Genomic DNA, 23,143 nt, shown 5'->3' with positions numbered 1-23,143 from the left:
TAGAAAGAAAAAGTTTTATGTCTAATAAAATGAACTTAGGTTGGGACAACAGTGGTTAAGGTTGTAGAACCATAGGTGATTTTAAAAGTTTTTTATGATTTCTAAAATTTTTATAATGAGGTGATATTTTGCTTATAGTTTATACAAATTTCTAAGAACAAAGTTTTAATATAAAATATTTTTAAATGGAGGTTTTAAATTAAGTTCAAAAGATCTTTTTGCTCCTAATAGAAATGAGCTTTAAATGACGGTAGGACAGCCTTTTGAGACTCATATGAATAGGCAAACCATGGTCCACAGGCTAAATCTGGCTTGCTGTCCACCTGCTTCTATATGGCCCATAAGCTACAAGAGTTTTTATATTTTGAATGGTTGAAAAGTAATCAAAAGAAGAATAATATTTTGTGACACGTGAAACTATATAATATTCAAGTTTCAGTGTCCATAATAAAATTTTATTGTGTGTATGTACACACATACACATACCCTCACACACCAAGCAGAAGCTGAAATTCCAAACTCTGATTTTCATAGAAGCATAAACTCATGGGATGTTTTAGTCAAAAAGACTCTGAAATGATCTGACAAACCTCATTTTACAAATAAGAAAACCGAGAGTGAGAGGTAAAATGACTTGTCTTGAGTCCTAGCAAGTTACTAATAGAGTTGGAATGCCCTGTGCTAAGCACTTTTTTCCCTCTTATTAGACTAGGCAGATCCAAAGTGTCAGATTTAGCATTCTCTTCTGCTTCTTCCTGATCCCCATTTTTTGGGAACATATACTGAATACTGTGTTTTAGAAGCCAGGTACACACGTATAGTGTTAATGCGTTTAGTCCTCACAACTGACCTATGAGGAAGATCGAATTATCCCTGACCTGTAGCGCTCACTCTTCTCACTATGGTCCTCCCTCTGCCCTACACACTGGCCATGCTGATCTCTGTCAGTCTGTCTACCTGTCTACAGTGACTCCTGTCCTCTGGCTCCCCCCTCCTTTGGTTTCTAGCTCTGCCCTTCTGCCCTCTTGCATCAGATCTTCAACTCTCCTCCTCCTTCTCCACTGTCTCTAAGTCCTACCCCACAGTTGATCAACATGTTCAAATCCCTCTCACTTAAAGTTTTACATCTCTTTCTTCTCTTTCCTAGCCAAGATTTATGAGAGTAGAGTCTACACATGCAATCTCTCCTTCTCCACTTTCCACTGACTTCTCAACTCACTGCAATCTGGTTCCCACCTTCCACCCTCAGCCCTAACCCAATCCACAACAATTTACTTTTGTGGTTTAGATTGATTGACACTTAAAAAAAAATCTTATCTCATTTGACACCAGTGATCACTCTGTACTTCTTGAAACTCACACAAATGGATCTCTCACATTCAGTCATATGCCCTACATCACAAAAGACAAAGACTGATAAACACTCTCTTACTCTAGTCATTTCAGTGTGCGTCTATGTCTTTCTTTGCATATGCTGTCCTCTTTGCTTAAATAACTTCCTATCTTTCCTCTTGCCCTTGCTTTCATCTGTGTTGTGAATTCCTCTGCATTCTTTAAGACCTCACTGATATTTCTTCCTCTTGAAGCTTTCTTTGCCTGCCTTTAAAAAGAGGTGATCTCAGACTTCCTTGGTGTACTACAAGTGGATAGGAATCCACTTGCTAATGCAGGGGACACGGTTCGATCCCTAGTCCAGGAAGATTCCACGTGCTGCGGAGCAATTAGGCCTGTGTGTCACAACTACTGAGCCCACGCTCTAGAACCCAGGAGCGACTGTTGAGCCCACGTGCTGCAGCTACTGAAGCCCCTGCACCTAGAGGATATGCTCCGCAACAAGAGAGGCCACAAGATAAGAAGCCAGCGCACTGCAGCTAGAGAAAGGTTGCACAGCATCGAAGACCTAGGGCAACCAAAAAAAGAGTGGATCCCGTGTCTCTTTGCTTCCACCTGTACCTTATATTTAAGCCAATTGTTCCTTTTATCAAACTATATGCATTTACTCATTTGTACCTTACATGGATTGCACTCTTGATAAGCAAACAAACACATCAGAGCTGGCGCTATACGTGGGTTATTTTGAGTCTCCCCAGTGCTGGTATTGGTAATTCGTAGGTAAAATGAATGGTGGGTGGTACGTGTAGCAGGATACATGTAGCAGGTACAGATCAGAGGAAGCAAGCAGTAAGTCCTGCCTATATCCCCACTGGTGTTGACGCTGTCTCAGGCTTTAGGCCTTAGATATCCCTCTTAAAAGTGCCAGGATCTATAATTCCCTCAGCTGCCACTGGTTCACTTCAAGGCCTTAGGCAAGTCCTCTCTCCATTCTTGGCACAGTTACTTCATTATGCAAAGAGAAGTAGTTAGTCTAGTTCAGGTAAGTAAGTAGGTTTTATCTCATGTGCCAGATGTCAATCAATGATTAGTGACTGGAGTATTGTATAGAGAGATTTTGAAACCGAATCCAGGTACCAGAGATAAGTGATTGTCCATCCATGTGTCATATGTTTTTTGTGTTTTTTACTCCTGAGTTAGATAATATACTCCACAACCACTTTCTTTTGCTTAGTCCTAAAGAAATGCCCAGAATTAATGAGCATATCAATTACGGTATCATGCTTTTCTCATAATTATGAGATATAATTATGCCTTTGTACATGGAAGTTACCCAATAAAAAAGAGTTACTCTACCAGAAACTTCTCCACTCCTGTATGAATAGATTAAATTCAGGTCAAAGAGGACCCTTCCATAAAGAAAAGAAGCAAAAAACTCCAGACCCTGGTGTCAGCATGCTTAGCTACTTACAACCTGTGTAATTCTGAGTGAATCACACAGCCTGTCTCATTGCCCTCAAACTTTAGCTGCTGCTTCTGCAAAATGGGGTACTAATATTTACAATCACAAGATGGTAGTTAGGATTTAGCTAATTATAAAATGAACAGTACCTTGCATAGTAAAGGACTTTGCATGAGGGAGACCCTCAACACTCATCTTCGAAATAAATGCAGAGAGTTCTGGACTGTAAATGCCTTTGGGGGGTAGAGATTACATCTTATTTGTCTCTTTATACCTAGTTCTTAACACAAAAAATGTTTATGAAACATTGACTGGTTTGCTGGAAGTCAACAGAAATGAAATTAGATAATTTTTTAGATTCCTCTCAGTATTAAGCACAGAACATGGCACATGGGCAGGCTTCCCTGGTGGCTCAGAGGTTAAAGCGTCTGCCTGCAATGCGGGAGACCTGGGTTCGATCCCTGGGTCAGGAAGATCTCCTGGAGAAGGAAATGGCAACCTACTCCAGTATTCTTGCTTGGGGAATCCCATGGATGGAGGAGCCTGGTGGGCTACAGTCCACGGGGCCGCAAAGAGTTGGACACAACTGAGCGACTTCACTATGGCACGTGGGCTGTGCTCATAAATACTTCTGAAACATAGTTTTTTGGCAACCTAATTTTAGAACTGGATACGTTAATGGAAAAGTATAATTCTCCAGAAGGGCACAAAGGAAGGGCCAAACATACATTTATCACTGGTAGTGTCTCAGAAAAGCTGTCACTTCCACATCTTTCTCAGAGGGAAGACAGAAGATCTGATAAATCCATAATGCTCCTTCTTCATTTACAGAGAGAAAAAGATTTTAACTTTCTGTTGTGAACCCAGGAGACACTTGGAAGTCACATCCCATCTTGCCTGGGCCAAGCCAATGTTGTCCCTGAAGGGCAGTGTGAAGTCTGCTGCTCTCCTTATCCGTCCTGTCAGCCTCCTTTCTAAGTCCCCTTCCTGTCCCAGCAATACTGAATGGATCACAACCATTTCAAATATCTGCATCATTATCTTATTGCCCTAAACAACATTTTTGCCACTGGCCCCTATAACTGTTCTCCTTTAGGTGAGTCCTGAAGAATTTCACAGCCTTAATGAGTACATCAATTATTGTTCATGGAAGAGCTGATGTCTTCTTAAAGGTTATGTGAAGGTTGATTGCTATCTCTGTGCTTATATCCAGCAAATCTATCCTAGCCTTATGAATGTATCTGACCTTTTTATAGGTACAGGGGAAAAAATAACAGAACAAAAGTTAATTTAGACCTTTATAATACAACATTTTTTTTTTTCTGAAAGAAATGAAAGGGCATTGAAATCGATACCTGTGCAATAATACGCTGATGAATGTTGGGACCCAATTCTCTCATTTTGCTAACTCGAGATTGGGAATTCTGAATAGTTTTCAATCCAACATTCTTTAGGCGCTGTGAAGTCTGCTGTATTGTGTCTACACAATGCTGCTGCACACTCATTATGGGAGTACCAGTGGTCCTGAAAAGGTCAGTTAGTTAGAAATGTCAGCGTTCAATGGAGCCTCGCAGACCTGTGTGCGCACGGATCCAATTAGAGTGGCCAGGCACCACTGCTGTAACCCAGAATCCTAATGAGCAAGTGGAGGAAAAGCGGGGCGGTATCTTTTTGTCCTTTCTTTCTTCTTATTCAAAAGAAATGGAGATTGCTTTTCAACCACCCTATATGCAGTTGTTTAAACTTTACCAAACACCACTTAGGCTCCAGGTAGCTGGGAGGAGAACCCTGGTTTCTGCAGAAGGTGAGCCGGCCTAGAACAGCCAGATCTTAAAAGGACAGTAATGAAGCAGGCGGGAGCAGGACTTCAGACTTCAGGCTGGTGGGTCACAAGACCTACTCAGATTGATAGCTGATGAAGAGGAAAATGGCCTTCTTATTAAGTTCATTTCTAGGCACCGACTATGTGCTGACTTGTGATTAAAAACTGGCCTTCGTCATCTTTAATAAACCTAAACTACTTGTACAAATGTGTGTCAGGACTGCATAAAAATTTGGATATCTATATTGGGTGACATTTCCTGAATTCTCTTCTACCAGTGCTTTCTTTCTAATCACAAAATGATAATTTGGAAAAGTCTACTGATCATGAAGTTGGATGCAGAAGCAATGTCAAATTGCTATTAAAGTTTCTAAATACTTTCCCTCAATTTCTGTCCTTATCTCATTGTGACAAACAGTTGGCACGCTAGCACCAGTCTGTGGATGGCACTGCTCTGGGTATTTCTCATTTGCTACTTCTTACCTGACATTCCTCACCTTCACTGGCCCTCATTATTCTGGACTGACAGGCATACTGGACTCTCTTTCCTGGTTAAATCACTGCATGGTTCTTTAAAATGCTTTTTGATATTTTTCTTTTGATACCACAGCTCTGCCCTAGGGTTAGAACATTCTCCCAGCAGCCCCTGTCTGGAGTTCAGTGAACTAGCCAGCCCAAAACCACAAACAAAACCCTGGGCAATTTTGTTATAAGTGATCCAGGGACCATGCTTTGAGAACAAATGAAGGATTTTTACAGGGAACCATGTAGGTGGCTTTCTAAGCTCAGCAGGTAGTGATGGCCTGCTTGGTTCTAGGTCCCAGACTCTATAGCAGCCCATTCATTCAACTGAGGCGCCTTAGCCCTCCTGAAGCCTGCCAGATCCCAGAATCATCTGGCTTTGTGGTTCAGTAAGGGCAGGGACAGACTTCCCAGGTGGTGCTAGTGGTAAAGAACTCGCCTACCCACACAGGACACAAAAGAGATGGGGTTTTGATCTCCGGGTCAGAAAGATCCCTGGAGGAAGGCGTGGCAACCCACACCATTATTCTTGCCTGGAGAATCCCACGGACAGAGGAGCCTGGAGAGTTACAGTCCATAGCGTCTTAAAGAGTCATACACGACTCTTTAAGTGACGGAGCACACGTGCACTCAAGGACAGGCACAGTGGATTTAAGAAGTGTTGGATTACTAAATTAGCTTGTTATACACAGGGGGTGGGGTTTGGTGTCTGATTTTGCTCTAATCTTTCTGCTTAATTTTCTGTGTGAACACAGGAAATTTTAGCTTTTATCTCAGGCTTCATAACTGTTTCTTATCCTAATACCTATTTTTGCAGTAAAATGAGTTCTTCTCTCATTTGGTTTTCCTTTTAATATCTCTGCACACACTCTGGATGAACCAGCACTTGTGACTGGCTGAGAAGACAGAAGTCCACTGGATGTTAGTCAGAAAACCTGAGTTTAAGCTCTGAGTTTTCCAACTAGAAGCTTTTGTGAACTTCAGTTCAGTTCAGTTCAGTCGCTCAGTCGAGTCCGACTCTTTGCGACCCCATGAATCGCAGCATGCCAGGCCTCCCTGTCCATCACCAACTCCAGGAGTTCACTCAGACTCATGGCCATCGAGTCAGTGATGCCATCCAGCCATCTTATCCTCTGTCGTCCCCTTCTCCTCCTGCCCCCAATCCCTCCCAACATCAGAGTCTTTTCCAATGAGTCAACTCTTCACATGAGGTGGCCAAAGTTCTGGAGTTTCAGCTTTAGCATCATTCCTTCCAAAGAAATCCCAGGGCTGATCTCCTTCAGAATGGACTGGTTGGATCTCCTTGCAGTCCAAGGGACTCTCAAGAGTCTTCTCCAACACCACAGTTCAAGAGCATCAATTCTTTGGCACTCAGCCTTCTTCACAGTCCAACTCTCACATCCATATATGACCACAGGAAAAACCATAGCCTTGACTAGATGGACCTTTGTTGGCAAAGTAATGTCTCTGCTTTTGAATATGCTATCTAGGTTGGACATAACTTTCCTTCCAAGGAGTAAGCATCTTTTAATTTCATGGTTGCAGTCACCATCTGCAGCAATTTTGTGAACTTAGACAAATTTTATCATTTCCCTAAGATAAAGATGCCAACCTCATAGCATTGTTGTGTTATTTAAACAAAGTATTTGACTTTGCCATTGTAATGTGCTATATCAAAGCCAGTCGTGGCCATTATTGCCACTCACTCTCATTATCCCCTCCAGTAAAGAGAAGGTGGTTAGGTTGCCCCTCCTTTGAACCTTCATGGAGGAAGGAAAGAAAGATCCAGGGATTTGGAGTGAAAAAAGGAGAGAGAGAGTCAGGATAGAAAACAGTGGGAATACCATGAACATGTTCCTGAGACAGCTCCTGTCAGTTAACCCTAGGGTATAAAACATGGGCAGAGGCCAGAGCGTGAGGAGATGTATTCATGAGGTCCTGGTCTCTAAGACAGTGTAGTGAAGTGATATTAGAGGCTTCCAATGTACATTTTAAGGCTGGAACTGAGCCCACCTCACAAATTTAATTACACTAGATGTGGAAAATTCAAGTTTTGTTTCCCCTGAAAGCAGCTGAAAACCACCAATTCTCCTTTCATCATTGCAATTAAACTCTTCTCTAACAAACCAGTCTTCCAATAATCTTTACCAGAAGGGATTTGTGCAGGTCATCCAGCCATCCATCCAAGAATGGAACTCATCTGAGCTGGGCTGATTTCCCTCTCCCCCTGCCGTTTTTTGTTTGTTTGTTTCTAGAGAGAAGTAAATGGCAACCCACTCCAGTGTTCTTGCCTGGAGAATCCCAGGGACCGGGCAGCCTGGTGGGCTGCCGTCTATGGGGTCGCACAGAGTCGGACACGACTGAAGCGACTTAGCAGCAGCAGAGAGAAGTATATCAGGTTTATAAGACAGTGGTTCAGCCATCATCTGGAAGTAAGGAAATTGTACCCAGGTGCCAAAGACAGACCTTTCCAGCATTTCAGAGACTAACCTAATAGTGTTATTTGCTTAGTTGTGTCCTACTCTTTGCAACCTCATGGACTCTAGCCCTCCAGGCCCTCTGTCCATGGAATTCTCCAGGTAAGAATACTGGAGTGGGTTGCCATTGCCTTCTCCAGGGGATCTTGTAGACTCAGGAACTGAACATGTATCTCCTGTATTGCAAACAGATTCTTTACTGTCTGAGCCACCAAGGAAGCCCAACCTAATAAATTGGTGCCAAATAAGTTAGAAAAACAAGTAAGTTATCTGCAGTGACCATCCTCGAAGAAGGACTTTATTTATGCCAGACATATTACTTCAACTAATGCAACAACCCTTTGAAGTCAGTATTAGCAGCCCATCTTAGAATGAAAGAGCTGAAGCTCTCTGAGGTTGCATTTTGTCTAAAATCATTAAAGAGTAAATGGTATGGATAAGATTTGAACCCTGGTTCAGCTAATCCTAAAGTTTTCATTGAATACTACCTAGAATTTCTTTCCTTTTCTTTCCCTCTCCCTCTGTTTCTCTTTATTTTTACTCTCTCTCTCTTTTTTTTTTGGTCATAGTGACACTTTATTTTTCTGTTCCAGTAGTGCTGAGTAAGCACTGGCAATGGTGAGTTAGTAAATCCCACATTCTTGAAGTCTGTCCTCATCATTGTCCGTGATAATATTTTAGACCAAGAGGATGAAAGATATGTACCACCCTCTATGACATGCCACTGTGTCCCTAGTCTCTAGGAATTTCAGGTACACACACTTGAACCACAGCTGGCCTCTACTCAGTGGCAGTCCAACACCCACTTACCAAAAGTGCAAAAGGCTTTGATATAAGTTGGGAATTAGACAATGGGGCACACAACCTTCTTTTCCTAAATGAGAGATCTTATTTTTCTTAGTCCAGTGAACCAAAATATTTCTCACTTTTGAGACCAAGGCAAAGCCCCTTAAAGTTCTGATCAATGTTAGTACAGAAAGATACAGATGGACAAATGTAGCTGTTTGTTTATGAAAGATATAGAAGCTAGACAATTCTTAATACTTTTCTCAGAAACCCCTGCCAATTTCAAAAGGCCAGGCCATTGCTCATATATCCTGGGACGAAGGGGAGAATCCTTGGAGGAATGAAAAAGGCAAGTCTGGGTCTGAAAGGAGCCAATGATATAGAATTGATAATTATAATCATCATTATTAGCATTTCAGTAGTTGGTCTCCAAGATGGGCTCTGAATGATTCTCAGGTTTTCCTAGTATTCAAGTCCTTGTATAGTCTCTTTCCATAATGAAAAGACTGAATTGTATCATTAATAGATTATTATTAGAATGACAAGGTATGACTTCCTAGATTCTTATAAAAAACACTTCAGCTTCTACCTTCTGTCCCTTTGATTAGTCACTCTAAAGGAAGTCAGTTGTCATATTGTGAGGATACTCAAGCAGCCCTATCGAAAAACCTATGTGGCAAAGAACAGAAGCCTTTTGGCAAAAGATAGCAGAAAATGGCCATCCAGGTGAATTAGTTATCTTGAAAGATGATCTTCCAGCCCTACTCAAGCCTTCAGATAACTGCAGCTTTGGCTGACATCTTAGTTGCGACCTTATGAGAGATCCTGAGCCAAAACTACATATCTGAGCTGCTCCTAGATTCATTATCCACACAAACAATGTGAAATAACAAACATTGATTATTGCTTGAAACTGCTAAGCTTTGGCATAGTTGGTCACAAAACAATGCAATCCCAATAGTAGTTATTTATTTAAAATCTACAGGTCATGCAATTTACTATTCTAACCACTTTACATATATCATATCTAATCTTCACAAAATTCTAACAAATGTTATTATCATCCTGTGCTTTTATAGATGGTAAAAATGAAAGCAAAGCACAAGAAAGCTAATAGAACTTCCCAAGGTCAAACTGTAAGTGGAAGATGTAGGATATGAACACATCATGTGTGTATGCACTACAAACCTCTTGCTCTTCTATTTCTCCCCTGCTGTTGAACACATGTACAATAAATAAGTAGACAAATAAATGAATTAAGAGTGCAGAGAACATATGCCTGCTTTTGTGTTCACTTGGAGCATATTAAGATACTTCTTACTATGAGCAATTATATGTCACCAAATTAGACAAGCTAGAAAAAAGAGAAATACAATCCTAGAAGCATACAACCTACCAAGAATGAATCAGGAAGAAACAGAACATCTAAACAGACTAATAGTGACTATGGAGTTTGAAGTAGTAATATCAAACTTCCTAACAAAGGACAGCCAGGGCCAGATTTTTTCACTGATGAGTTCAACCAAACATTTAAAGATGAATTAATGCCAATCTTTCTCAAGTTCTTCCAAGAAACTAAAGAGGATGGAACACTGGAACACTCCATAGCTCATTTTATGAAGTCAGCATTACCCTGATATCTAGCTAGATGAGGACATTACAAGTAAAGAAAACTATAGGTCAACCTCCTCAATGAATATAAATGCAAAAATTCTCAACAAAAAACTAGCAAACAAAATTCAACAGCATGTTAAAAAGGATCATACATGGGATTTATTTCTGGTGTGTAACGATGGTTCAACATGTGATTCAATAAATGATACACACCATTAATAAAATGAAAGATAAAAATCTTATGATGCTCTCAATAGATGCACCCATATTTAGTGGAACACTAAGTCACAAAGTAGTTACACAATTTTCCCAAGGGCATGGAGCCAAGAAATGAGAGAATCAAGATTGGAAGTCAGGCCTACTTGGTTCCCATACTTTACTGTTGAAAGATTGACTCCCAGATAAGGCTGGCATCCAGCTCTATGTCAGTTAAGCTTAGGTCCTGTTCTCTGGCTGCTATCCCAGGACCTGGTGCCTGGTCTCAACACTCCTAGATACTTGTATGGGTCTAGCTTTAACCAGGAAGGCCCTCCCTGGGTCCAAGGAACAGCCTCCATTTGATGATGAGTCCTGTCTCTGCCCAGAGATTCTAGATGTGAAACCGCTGTTGGGTCTATAATTTTCAATAGAAGGGCTGCGACAGAATAGATAAATGTTTGCTCTACTCTCAGACCTTGTAATTCACACAGTTGGTCTTGGGCCATTTCCAGGTAATGGTGGTGGTCTAGTTGTAAGTTGTGTTCAACTCTTGAGACCCCATGGACTGTAGCCCACCATGCTCCTCTGTCCATGGGATTTCCCTGGCGAGAATACTGGGGTGGGTTGCCGTTTCCTTCTCCCGACCCTAGGATTGAACCAGAGTCTCTTGCATTTCCTGCATTTGGCAGGTGGATTTTTTTACCAACTGAGCCACCAGGGAATGTCAGGCCTCAATTTATCCACCATGAATGATTTTTATAACTCAACTCTCAGCCAATTAGCACAGTAGCTTTCCCTGTACACAGATACTTGTTTAAAGATGAAGTCATAATGACCCAATCATAGAATGAAGCAACAGAGATTCTGTTGGGACTTCTGGATGAGCGTCTCTTGCTTTTTCCTACTTGACTGGAATTTGGGACAATGTACATTCTGCCATCCTGAGACAATATGTGGCCTGGAAATGCAGTTAAGAGCAAATTGAGTTAAGAGAAGAAGAAAAACAAGCTGGGTCGCAGGAGCTCTATATCAAGATTCACAGGAAGGCAGATTTATTTCTGGATTACCTATGAACTAATGAATTACTTATTTTTGCCTAAGGCAATTTAGGTTGTGTTTAAAGATTCCTATTTATATAATTCCTAATTTCCCCTTTTGCGTACTGCATTTCTGTTCCTCTTGGCCTGCATTCAGTCTGATGGCCAAGGTCTTGCTAGCTCCTTCTTTACCTGACCAACCTCATGCTGATTAGCTATGGCATTTTGGATACCATGCCTCCAAATCCCCTTCTCAGAGCACAGTCCACCCACCTGGATACTTCAAGATGGGGCCCTTGATCCCTTCTCATTAACCTCCTCACCTGAGTCCTGGGATACGGCATCCTATAAAGATTTCCCAGGAGAAATATTCTAGGAACATAGTAATTAGTTTGTCTCCAGGCGACTATGAGAACAAACACGTTTCTCTCTGCCTTTAAATGTTTTTCAGATTTTAAAATTTGTTTACTTAGATTTAATAAATCTTCTGAGTAACACCCGATGCTGTGGTTTTTCATTGTTGACAAGAATGATGTAGGTTGGTGGATGGAAGTGGGAATGTAAATTGATACAACCTTTCTGGAAAATGAGTTGGCAGTAAGACTTAATAATTCCTTAAACATATTAATGCTCTTTGGCCCAGCAATTCTACTTTTAAAATGGCCAAAAATAAAACTTATGCAAAAGAAGTAAAAGTTTTTTTCACAAATAATTTTATGGTAGAGTCATTTATAAGAGAAAAACATCTGGATATAGCACAAACGTACAACAGTAAGACATGTATTTTTGTAAGCCAGGCTACATATAAAAGATGGAAGAGTCTAGAGCTTTTAAAAATAAGTATGCCTTTAAAATGCTCATAAAATGTTCATGGATCTAAGTAATTCCATCCCTAGTAATTTATCTTGAGACAATAACCTAAAATGTAGGCACAAATATATACACAAAGGTTGATAAATTATTCATAAGATGGAAAAATAAAATCAAGTTAAATATACAACATCATTGGCATGGGAAAATATTTCTGTTGTAATAGTAAGTGAAAAATCAGGATAAAATTTTATATTCTATATGATCTCAACCATGTAAAACAAAATTAAACATGCATAGGAAAAAGGCAAAGAAGTAAATGTGTTAAAATATTAAACAGTGATTGCCTCTGGGAGATAACTTATCTGTGTTTTTCAAAATTTGCACCATGGGCATGTGCCATCTTTTAATAGAGAAAGTTATTATAAAAAGATGGTAAGTATGTAAACTACATAGCGACATGAAGATTGTTTATGAAATAATGTTAAGTGAAAAAAGATGTACATAAAAACTTACTGTGATTGCAATTATGTAAATATGTTTCTGCATATAGACAAGAACTGAAAAGGAAAATGTATAAATAGAATTAGGTTCTGTATTGTGCTCAGGCGGAGAAGGCAATGGCACCCTACTCCAGTACTCTTGCTTGGAAAATCCCATGGACAGAGGAGCCTGATAGGCTGCAATCCATGGGGTTGCTAAGAGTTGGACACGACTGAGCGACTTCACTTTCACTTTTCACTTTCATGCATTGGAGAAGGAAATAGCAACCCACTCCAGTGTTCTTGCCTGGAGAATCCCAGGGACGGGGGAGCCTGGTGGGCTGCTGTCTATGGGGTCGCACAGAGTCGGACACGACTGAAGTGACTTTGCATTGTGCTTAGGCTGTGGGACTAGGAACAATTTATTTATCTCCTTTAAAGATCTCTTTAAAGTTGTTTTAATGATGTACATGCAGTTTTTGAACCATCCTCCCAGTGCATATCCACTGTGCTGCTAACTGCTGGCTGTGAGGTCAGGAGTTCCTTGACTCGGCTTCTCTCCTGGTCATGGCCACCCTGGACTGGCTCCAGAGGCTATGCTAGCTCTGAAGATGGCTGTGAAGCAGGAATAATGGCTAGTTTGGGCTCTCTTGTTCCTATAGTCTTCAGAGTGGCTACATTTACATCATGGGGGACTTTCATTGGAGATCAAGTCCAAAGTTGTTATGTAATGATCAGCAGGTTTAGTCTATCACCATATAACCTAGGTATTGTTTTAACAAGGTTAAGAGGTGATAAAAATATTTTTTGTGCATATTTGCAATCAGAAACCATTCTAGTTGTGATTTTTTCTGGAGGTTTCTGCAATATTTTAGGAAATCAATTGTCTTTTCAGGATGTAGCCTCGTTAGTCGAAAAGACCCATGCCTGTGATGTCTCCGACATTTCACACTTTCCTTATCAACAGCAAAGTAGGTCAGCTTTAATTCTGTCTGAGAAAGAAGATTCTGTGGGCCAATATCACACAGAAAGTAGTATTCTTATGTAGCAATAGAAAAAGCAACAGTCTGATACAGAATCAGAGCAAACTGGATTTGAATTCTGACTCCGCTGCTAAGTCGCTTCAGTCGTGTCCGACTCTGGGCAACCCCATAGACGGCAGCCCACCAGACGGCTCCCCCGTCCCTGGGATTCTCCAGGCAAGAACGCTGACTCTAGCATTTACTTATTAACTGCATTTATGTGGGCAATTTTAATTGTGTAGCACCTTCATTTCTCATCAGCAAATCAGGAAAGACTATGCCTGTTTAATGGGACAGTGAGGGAAATTGTGTGAAAAATATGTGAAGTGTCAGTTCTGACACTGAATGCGGATGTTTAGATACTTCCTAAATCTGTCCTTTTAGTCTATACTATCAAAAAGTTAATGAGCATTTGACAAGGTGCCAAGATAAATCAATAAGAGAAAGAACAGTTTTTCCAACAAATGGTGCTAGCAAACCTGGACAACCACACGCAAATAGACCAATTGGAGTCCTATCTCATATCATACAAAAATTAGCTCATAGGAGTATATCATTGTGACATTAGGCAATGTTTTCTTGGATATGATACCAAAAGTATAAGCAATAAAGTAGATAAATTGAACTTCATCAAAATAAAAAATTTTTTTGGTTTATTTTAAATGCCATCAAGCAAATGAAAAGAACCCATGGAACAGGAAAACATATTTTAAAATTACGTATCTGACAAAAGACCTTGTACTCAGAATAGTATTTAAAAACTTTTACAACTCAATGATAAAAAGACAAATGTAACCTAATTGATATCAGGAGGGGGAAATAACTTGCTAACATTTTTCCAAAAAAGATACACAAGTGGCAAATAAGCACATTAAAACATATTCAACGTCATAAGTCACTGGGAAAATGCAAACCAAAACTATTACATGATACTGCTTCATACCCACTAGGATGACTATAAATTAAAAGATCGATAATAACAAGTGTTAGAGAGGATGGGGAGAAATCGGAAGCACCCTATGTTGCTGGTGAAAATGTAAATGACACAGCTAATTTAGAAAACACTTTTGCAGTTTCTCAAAATGTTTACCTTGACGCTTACCAAATGATCCAGCCATTCATTTCCTAGATGTATGTCCAAGAGAACTCAAAACATGATTTTTACTTGTTCACAAATGTTTATGGCAACATTATCCACAATAGCCAAGAAATGTAGACAACTGAAATGTTCATCAATAGATGAATGGATAAACAAATTATGATACATCAATTCAATGGAATATTATTTGGCAATAAAAAGGAGTGAAGTACTGATACATGCTAGAGTATGGATGGACCTTGAAAACATGTTAAGTAAAAAAAGAATCCGGTCACAAAAGGCCACATACTGTACAATTTCATTTATATGAGATATCTAGAATAGGCAAATCCATAGAGATAAAAAGTAAATTAGTGGTTGCAGGGCCTAGGGGAAGGCAAAAATGGGGGATGACTGTTAATGGGTACAGAATTTCTTTCTGGAGTAATAATAATGTTCTGGAATTAGTGGTGATTGTACAATTCTGTAAATGTACTGAAAACCACTACATGATACACTTTATGTAATGTAAATGGTGCACTTTAAAGGATGGATTTTATGGATGTGAATTATAATCTCAGTAAAGCTGTTATTTTTATTTAAAGCTATGATCAGGACTTTGATGGTGGGAACATAAAAATCTTTCTAGAAGTGTAAAAAGGTATATTCACCATTGCCAAATATTCTAGCTTTTCTCACTGCAGTGCCCTTTCGTGTAGGAAGAGTCAATATCTCTACCCTGTTGAATTAGAAGTTGTCATATGAGTTGCTTTGACCAAGGAAAATTGGGCAAGAGTGATCCTTTCTAAAAATTTTTAAGAGAAGGTACATGACTCGCTCGCTCTCCCTTTCCCTCTGCCATGATGACCCAATGGCAGGGGCTGTCAGTACTTTCCTGCAATCCCACATATTCTCCTGGCACTTATTATTTCTGCACATACTGAATACTTTCCAATTGCTGACATCTGCAAATTTCTCTTGAGGACTTTCTCTGGCCACTGGAATCTGCTGTGTCCACATATCAAGCAGATTAGAAGTGTCAGGAAATTAACACCCCCACCCTCACTCCCACGCCTGTGCCCTTCAGGAATATCTCTGAGGCTTATTTTCTACTGACTTCCAGGGTTCTCCTGAAGGATTAAATTCCAGTTACCAACAGTTGTAGCTTGCTTGATAATGAATCTTTCTTAACTTTTTTTTTCCTTTTCCCAAATCTTACTTCATCTCTCAACAAGGTCTCTGGGATCACCTCCTAAATAAACTATTGAAATGAAAATCTTTGTCTCAAGTTTGACTTCTTAGGGAACCCAAACTGAGACACAGCAGTGTTCCAAATAGAGGATGCTTGGCCAGCTGGATGCCAGAGTGAAGATGATGCAGAGCAGAACTTATGCCAGCCCATGAGAGACACGTATCAAAAGTAAAAAACACAGCGATGCTTTTTAAGTCTCTGTAATTTTGACATCATTGTTACTTCAATGTAATTTAGACTGTCATGACTAGTAAACTACGTATACCTTTTCTTAGTAATTCTCATTCTAGGAATTTTTCCTAAAGAAACAATTAAAGATGCGCACAAACATATTTATACAAGAATGTTCACTGTGGTGTTATTTATAACTAAATCATCAGGGATAATTTAATATGCAATAATTTTAGAAGGCAATGGCAACCCACTCAAGTGTTCTTGCCTGGGAAAATCCCACAGGCAGAGGAGCCTGGTAGGCTGCAGTCCTTGGGGTTGCAAAGGAGTGGGACATGACTTAGAGACTATACCAAACCAATATATAACAAGAGATAAATTTAAAATAGAATGTGTTTCAGCTATATAAAAGTCTCTCTTTGAGAATATTTAATAATATTGAAAAATGTTCACATTATATTCAAATGTAGCAGTTTATATAGATCATTATAAATTTAAAAAACTACATATATATTTGTATGCTGCTGCTAAGTCACTTCAGTTGTGTCCGACTCTGTGCGACCCCATAGATGGAAGCCCACCAGGCTCCCCCTTCCCTGAGATTCTCCAGGCAAGAACACTGGAGTGGGTTGCCATTTCCTTCTCCAATGCTGAAAAGTGAAAAGTGAAAGTGAAGTCGCTCAGTCGTGTCCGACTCTTCGAGACCCCATGGACTGCAGCCTACCAGGCTCCTCCACCCATGGGATTTTCCAGGCAAGAGTACTGGAGTGGGGTGCCATTGCCTTCTCTGATATATTTGTATATTTTTACCACCAGATTGATAAAAGAGACTGCTACTTTTTGCATGTTTATATATATATATATATATATACACACATATATATATACATGCAAAAAGTAGCAGTCTCTTTTATCAATCTGGTGGTAAAAATTTCACCTGGATAGGAGAAAAATATTTGCTCATATTGCCTCCCTTCTATTGAAGAGATTATAATAGAATAAACCTTCAAAAAGTAAGGAAAAAACTATAGTTGGTCTTCTGGGCCAAATGAGTAAATAAGTTCATGCTGCAATAAACCCATTCATTCCCATTAAATGGTAATTTTGAATAATACATGAAAAAAGAAATGAAAATATATAGCTGGGCTCCATTGCAAGAGACATATCTCCATGAAACTGAAAAGCACAAATGCAAAATGCTATACATGCTCCTGAGGCTACTTGCTTATTGAGATCTGGATCTAGAAGCAGGCAGTAGCTGCTGAAATTTGGACTCCTGTGAGACTCATTAAAGTGTTCTATAGGAGATGAGGACCAGAGATAAGGTCTTCCACTTAGAACAAGGACCACGGGTGGGGCTTCCCAGTTATGGAAGGAGCCTAGAAAAATAAAAGCCTGGTGCAGATTCTGGGAGATAGCCCCTATGTGCTACATAGGCCTAGAGAAGTGAGGGATATAGACATAGCAATCAGAAGCAATGCCAAGCTATCCTGCTGACTTTTTGTCACTGGATCTGACATATCCCCAATATCTGTAAGGTTCTGTACTGAAATTATGGATAGAGTCAACTGTAAAAACCAACATATAGGGATATGTGAGCATAGTGGGAGATTTTTTTTGGGGGGGGTCAGGGATGGGAACAAAGAGTAACAGAAAACTTCCTTCTCAAAGTGATATTACAAATTAAAATTTCAAAATGCATGAAGAAATTAAATGCTAAAAGCGATACTAAACAAAATCAACAGTTATAACTTGAATTCACTCCAGATGAAACTTATTTTATAAAACAGTCAAAGCTTTTAAAATAAGCATATTGAGGATGTTTGAAGAAACAAATGAAGACAGAATAAGAAATTATGAAACAGAATAGGCAGAAATAAAATGAGAGCAGGTGGATATGAACAAAATTAGAAATCTCAAAATTAAAAATAGATAGTCATTGAAATATTGAAAAAGACAGGAAAAAATCTAGACTAGATATGGTCAAAAAGTGAATATGAATTCAAGTTACTTTTGGGTAACTCAGAATCAGTGCATTAAAATAAAATTATAAAAAATTATGAAAAGTCAGTAAAGAACCATGGAGGGCAACTTGAGAAAATCCAACATTCATCTAAAGAAATTATTAAAGAAGAGGATTGAAGGGAAAGCAACATTTGAAGAGGTAATTTGCTGATAATTTCTAGAAATTAAAGAAAGACATTGATTCTCAGGCAGAAAGTGTACTCAGACTACCAAGAAGGGTAAATAGAAATAAATTCACATCTAGACTTATTAAAATGAAAAAGTAGAGCATGAAGATCAAAAGGAAAATTTTTTTAGCCTACCCAATAAAAGATAAGTTACTGCAAACAAATAATGGCAGACTTCTCACTAGCAACTATGGATGTCAGGAAAAAAAGAAAAAAAAATCCTCAAAGTACAAAGGGAAATCTTCCTCAAGCTATAATTTATACCTAGCCAAACTATTATTCCAAAGAGAAGTCAAAATAAGGACAAATACAGATCCAGATAGCTTCCCATGGACTCTCACTAAAATAGCTATTAAAGGATCCACTTTAGTAAGGTAACAGGAAAATCTTGAGATGTAATTAATAGGAGAACACAAAAATTTATAAGCTGTGTGGGAAAAGTCAAATGGGTCTTCATCATCATCATTGCTTTTCTTTTTTGAAAAAGTTTAACTTTTAAAAGTCTAAGCAATAATAACTAGGTGGTGACAGGGCAGTATTTAATAGGTAGTTAAAGCATGCTAAGGCTTTTTTTGTGGCTGAATGACTTTAGATATTTTGAATAACTTCAGACTTTGTAAAAAAAAAAAAAAAAAAGGATAGTTAAGTATATTTCCAAAAGGTAAACAGTTAAGGTTAGAAACAAAATCTGTAGCATTAAAATCTAGAGATGGGGTAAAAAATAGGTAATATATAAAACATAATGTATTCTGGTGGTTCAGATGGTAAAGAATCTGCCTGCAATGCAGGAGACCCCAGTTTGATCCCTGGGTTGGGAAGATCTCCTGGAGAAGAAATTGCCAACCTACTTCAGTATTCTTGCCTGAAGTATTTAATGAACAGAAGAGCCTGGCAGCCTACAGTCCATGGGATTGCAAATAGACAGACATGACTGATAGACTAACATTTTTCACTTTCAGTCCAAATTAAGGCAAGGCAAAAGAAAAAAGAAAATAAATGATAAACAGAAAGCACAAATATAGCAGTAGAAATATGTCCAAATATATTTGTACTTATAATAAATGTAAACAGATTAAATTCACCTGTCATAAGGCATGGGTTATTAGATTTTATTAAAAAGAAAAGATAATTGTATTTTCAAAAGATAAACATAAATAGGACAAGGTAAATGGTATCAACCTACCAATTATGAGACAATATTAAAATTAAGATTTATTGTAAGCAAGACATGGGGTTAAAGCAGATTAACAGTGATAAACAAATAGTACAGTACAGAAAGCTCAGAAACAGATTCTGTATACAGGAAAACTGATATTTGACAGATGTGTAACTGCTAATAATTGGAGAAAGGATGAACTAGTTATTACATGGTTTTGAGATAATGGGCTATCCATATGTAAATAAGGAATTAAATCCCTAATTCGTATCACACACAATGTTCAGTCATGTAAATGAGATAAAAACCCGAATGTGACGTAAAACTTGACAACTTTTAGAATACAGGAGAATATGATATTCAGGTAGGGAAGGATTTCTTAAGTCACAAAAGCAAAGCTCATAAAGCAGTATTCACATATTCAACTATGCTAAAATTAAAAAAGAAACTTCCATAAATCAGAAAACACAAGCCATCATCTTGAAGAAGATATTTGCAATGCATATTAAGCAACAAAGTATCAATATGCAAACTAATAAAGAATTAAAAATCAATAAACAGTAGCAACCCAACAGGAAATGGACAAATGATATGAAAAGTCAGTTCACAGAAGAAACCAAAGTGGCCAATAAACATATGAAAAGATATTCAATCCCACCAGTAATCAGGGAAACACAGATTATAAAAGCAGTGGTGGACTTCCTTTGTGATCCAATGGTTAGGAATCTGCCTTACAATGCAGGAGAAGTGGCTGGGGAACTAAGATCCCACAAGCTTCAGAGCAAATAAGCCTAAGCACCACAAGGAGAGGGTCCAAGCACCACAAGGAAAGATTCTACATGATGCAACAAAGATTCTGTGTGCCACAATTAAGACCCCAAGCAGTCAAATAAATAAACAATTAAAACAAATAATATCAATGGGATAACATTTCACATTTATCATGACAACCAGTAAAAATTTATTTATAAGTGTGATGATTTCAAGTGTGGAGGATTCAGAGCAATGGGAACTATTGTACTTTGCTGCTGTTATAGTTTGAAGTATAAATTTGTTCAACTACTTTAGAAAACAACGGGCCACTATATAGTAAATTTGAAGATGCATAGAATCAGTAATTCCTCTCCAAGTTATATGCTCAAGATAAATTCTCATTCTTATGCATAAAATGGCCCTAGTAGCATTGTTTAAAATTGCAAAAAAATGGAAATAATCTAAATCATGATCAATAAAATGAAAAAAAGAAATTGTGATAGAATTATAAGTGAAATTCTATATAGCAGTTAAAAACAATTGAACCAGAGCCACATGTATCTACGTGAATGAATCTTTACAATATAAGGAGAGAAAAATCACAGAATGACATTTATAGTGTGACATCATTTATAGGAATTTGTAAAACAATGCCAGTTAAAGCAGTTATACACTGAATTTATAACAGTGGTTACCTATTGGGTCAAAGGGGAGAGATGCAATCAGCAAGGAGTGCAGGGAAGTCTCAACTAGATCTATATTTTTTAAAATAGGGAACTGTGTAGCATAGATGGTACAACGTTGATGTGATAAAACCAAGGTGTTTGGTGGGGGAGGGCAGTAAATGACTCTTCCTTTTATCTCTACTCTTTTCTGTATATTCAAAATTATTCACAATAAATGAAATAGTTTAAAGAAGATAACGCAAATTTTCACGTCTTCCAAATTGTCAGCCAGCATTTCTGAAGGCTACTAGTTGATGAAAAGTGGCAGCATCAGACTGCAGTTCTGTGTTGAGAATGGTCTGGTGAGGCGTGCAAACAAGCTAGCGCCTCCCACTGGCAGCCCAGAGAGGTAGCATGCCCCTTGCTAGCCGCGGCGGCTTCTGGTGAAGTGGAGGATGGGGGTGACTTTGAAAGTGAGAGACAGTTACAATAGTGATGCTGACATGGACTAGAGCTGTCTAGATAATACATAGTCTAGTAATCCTTCCTAGCCTTTTGTAGGCATGATACACATGGCTAATATTGGTCTGGCACACTGGAGTAGAGACAGGCTACTCCCTTGGGGGCTCAGTTTCCCCGGGACCTGTGGATCGGTATCTCACAAGTGCATATCTTACAGTACCGCACAGATGTAGCCTACGTACAGTACTGCACACTTGTGTGACACAAAACGCCTTTTGAAAAGATTTGACCCAGAAAATAATCTTTTCTCACCTAAAAGTAGGGAACAGTATAATCCGTTACAAATTCGGGCGGTGCTTAACAGTTTGCCCAAAAGGAGTGCACCAAGAGTCACCACTATTCTGCTTGAGTTTGTGCCATAGCAATTAAGAACAGAAAGAGCTGGTGCAAAAGAAATGCAGTTAACAAGAGTCTAAAAGTTTCCTTCTCAAGCAACTGAAGACAGATCAAGAACCCTCTCCAACTCATATGTCAGCATCATATCAAGCTGTGACCCGATGAGACTGGGATGTGAAAGCCGGCAAACTAGGTCAGCATATGTGGGGCAGAACAAAGCACAACCACGAAGGAGAGCAGCCAATGAGCCAAGACAAAGACAATCCCTTACCAGCACCTCAGCGGGAAGGGATTGGTATGTCACCCAACAGCCACTGTAGTTAGGTTAGCTCATGATTTGGAATTTCTATAATTATATACATGCTAAACACAGTTCATTCTATGGGTTATATTGTACATTTTCAAACCAGTTAATCTTTGTTCTTCTAAAGTCTCAAGTTTAAGGAGCTCTATTAGGTGGACTATAATAAGCTCACCTGAACTGGGTAGACCCAACTAACATTTGTAATCATTGTTTTACACCTCAGTTACATAGATAGATAACCAGCCTCTGTGCTGAGACAGTACCTGCAAAGGACAATTCCTCAGTCTCCTTGTAAGTGAGCCAACTGACCCTGGATACAGTAACAGGCTGGGTGTAAGGCAGGGATGCCATGGCACAGCTATATTGGTTACTAAAATGCTGAAAAACCTCCATATTTGTTGGTAATTAGCCACTCCTAGAGCGCCCCCACAACCCATGTGACCACTCTGTTACACTAGTCCTTTTCCCAGAACACCGTCTCCCCCTAGTCCAGTAACCAAAGCGTTAATGCCCAGCATAGTAGGGAGTCACCAGGGCTGTTAAACATTTTGAACATCACCAATGGATAAAGACGAACCACCATACCCACTCTTGAATGTTTATTGCTGGCACCATCATCCCTTTGGATTCCAAGAGAGAACAGCATCTCTTGTTGGGCAGTTTTGCCTCAAGGTCCCAAATCAAAATAAAATACCTTCTGATGGACTAAATGCTCAACTTCTCTCCAGGCTAGATGCCAGTCTTGGGGGAAGGAAGAACTTTTTAATCCAAGGGCCACAGCTTTTTTGGAGGACTTGTCCTTCCTAAAGGTGAGTGACAAAGGTCACTGGAGACCAAACCTGATCACTTGCCCAGACTGGCTTTTCATGAGCTGTCTTCCCTTCATTTCATGCCGTTTACAAGGCAGCTTCCCCATTCACCATGATTTTAACATTTCTCGGGAGACTAAGACACTTCCTTAACATTTGGATCCACTGAGGGATCTGGGGAGAACTTGGCCCTGGAATATGCAGCAACATCATAGTATCACCCCGCCATATGCAGAGTCAAGAGAAGGCAGCACAGAGCTGGGGAAGAGAAAAGAAACTGCCTGTGGGGTAGAGGACAGGGGGGAGAAGGATCATTCCTGATGCAGGAATTCTGCTGTTGA

The 23,143-nt window shown here is 39.2% G+C and overlaps 1 protein-coding gene across 6 annotated transcripts in view; it reads right to left on the bottom strand.

Annotated features, from left to right (window-relative positions):
- The window catches only part of LOC133244620 (BEN domain-containing protein 5), a 1,484,041-nt gene that overhangs the window by 333,211 nt on the left and 1,127,687 nt on the right, over positions 1-23,143 (bottom strand). The gene's annotated exons all lie outside the window — the stretch shown is intronic.

The sequence above is a fragment of the Bos javanicus genome, chromosome 3, assembly GCF_032452875.1.
Source record: "Bos javanicus breed banteng chromosome 3, ARS-OSU_banteng_1.0, whole genome shotgun sequence".
Taxonomy (NCBI): Eukaryota; Metazoa; Chordata; class Mammalia; order Artiodactyla; family Bovidae; genus Bos; species Bos javanicus.
The sequence above is the reverse complement of the archived record's forward strand: the minus strand, read 5'-3'. Positions and strand labels throughout refer to the sequence as shown.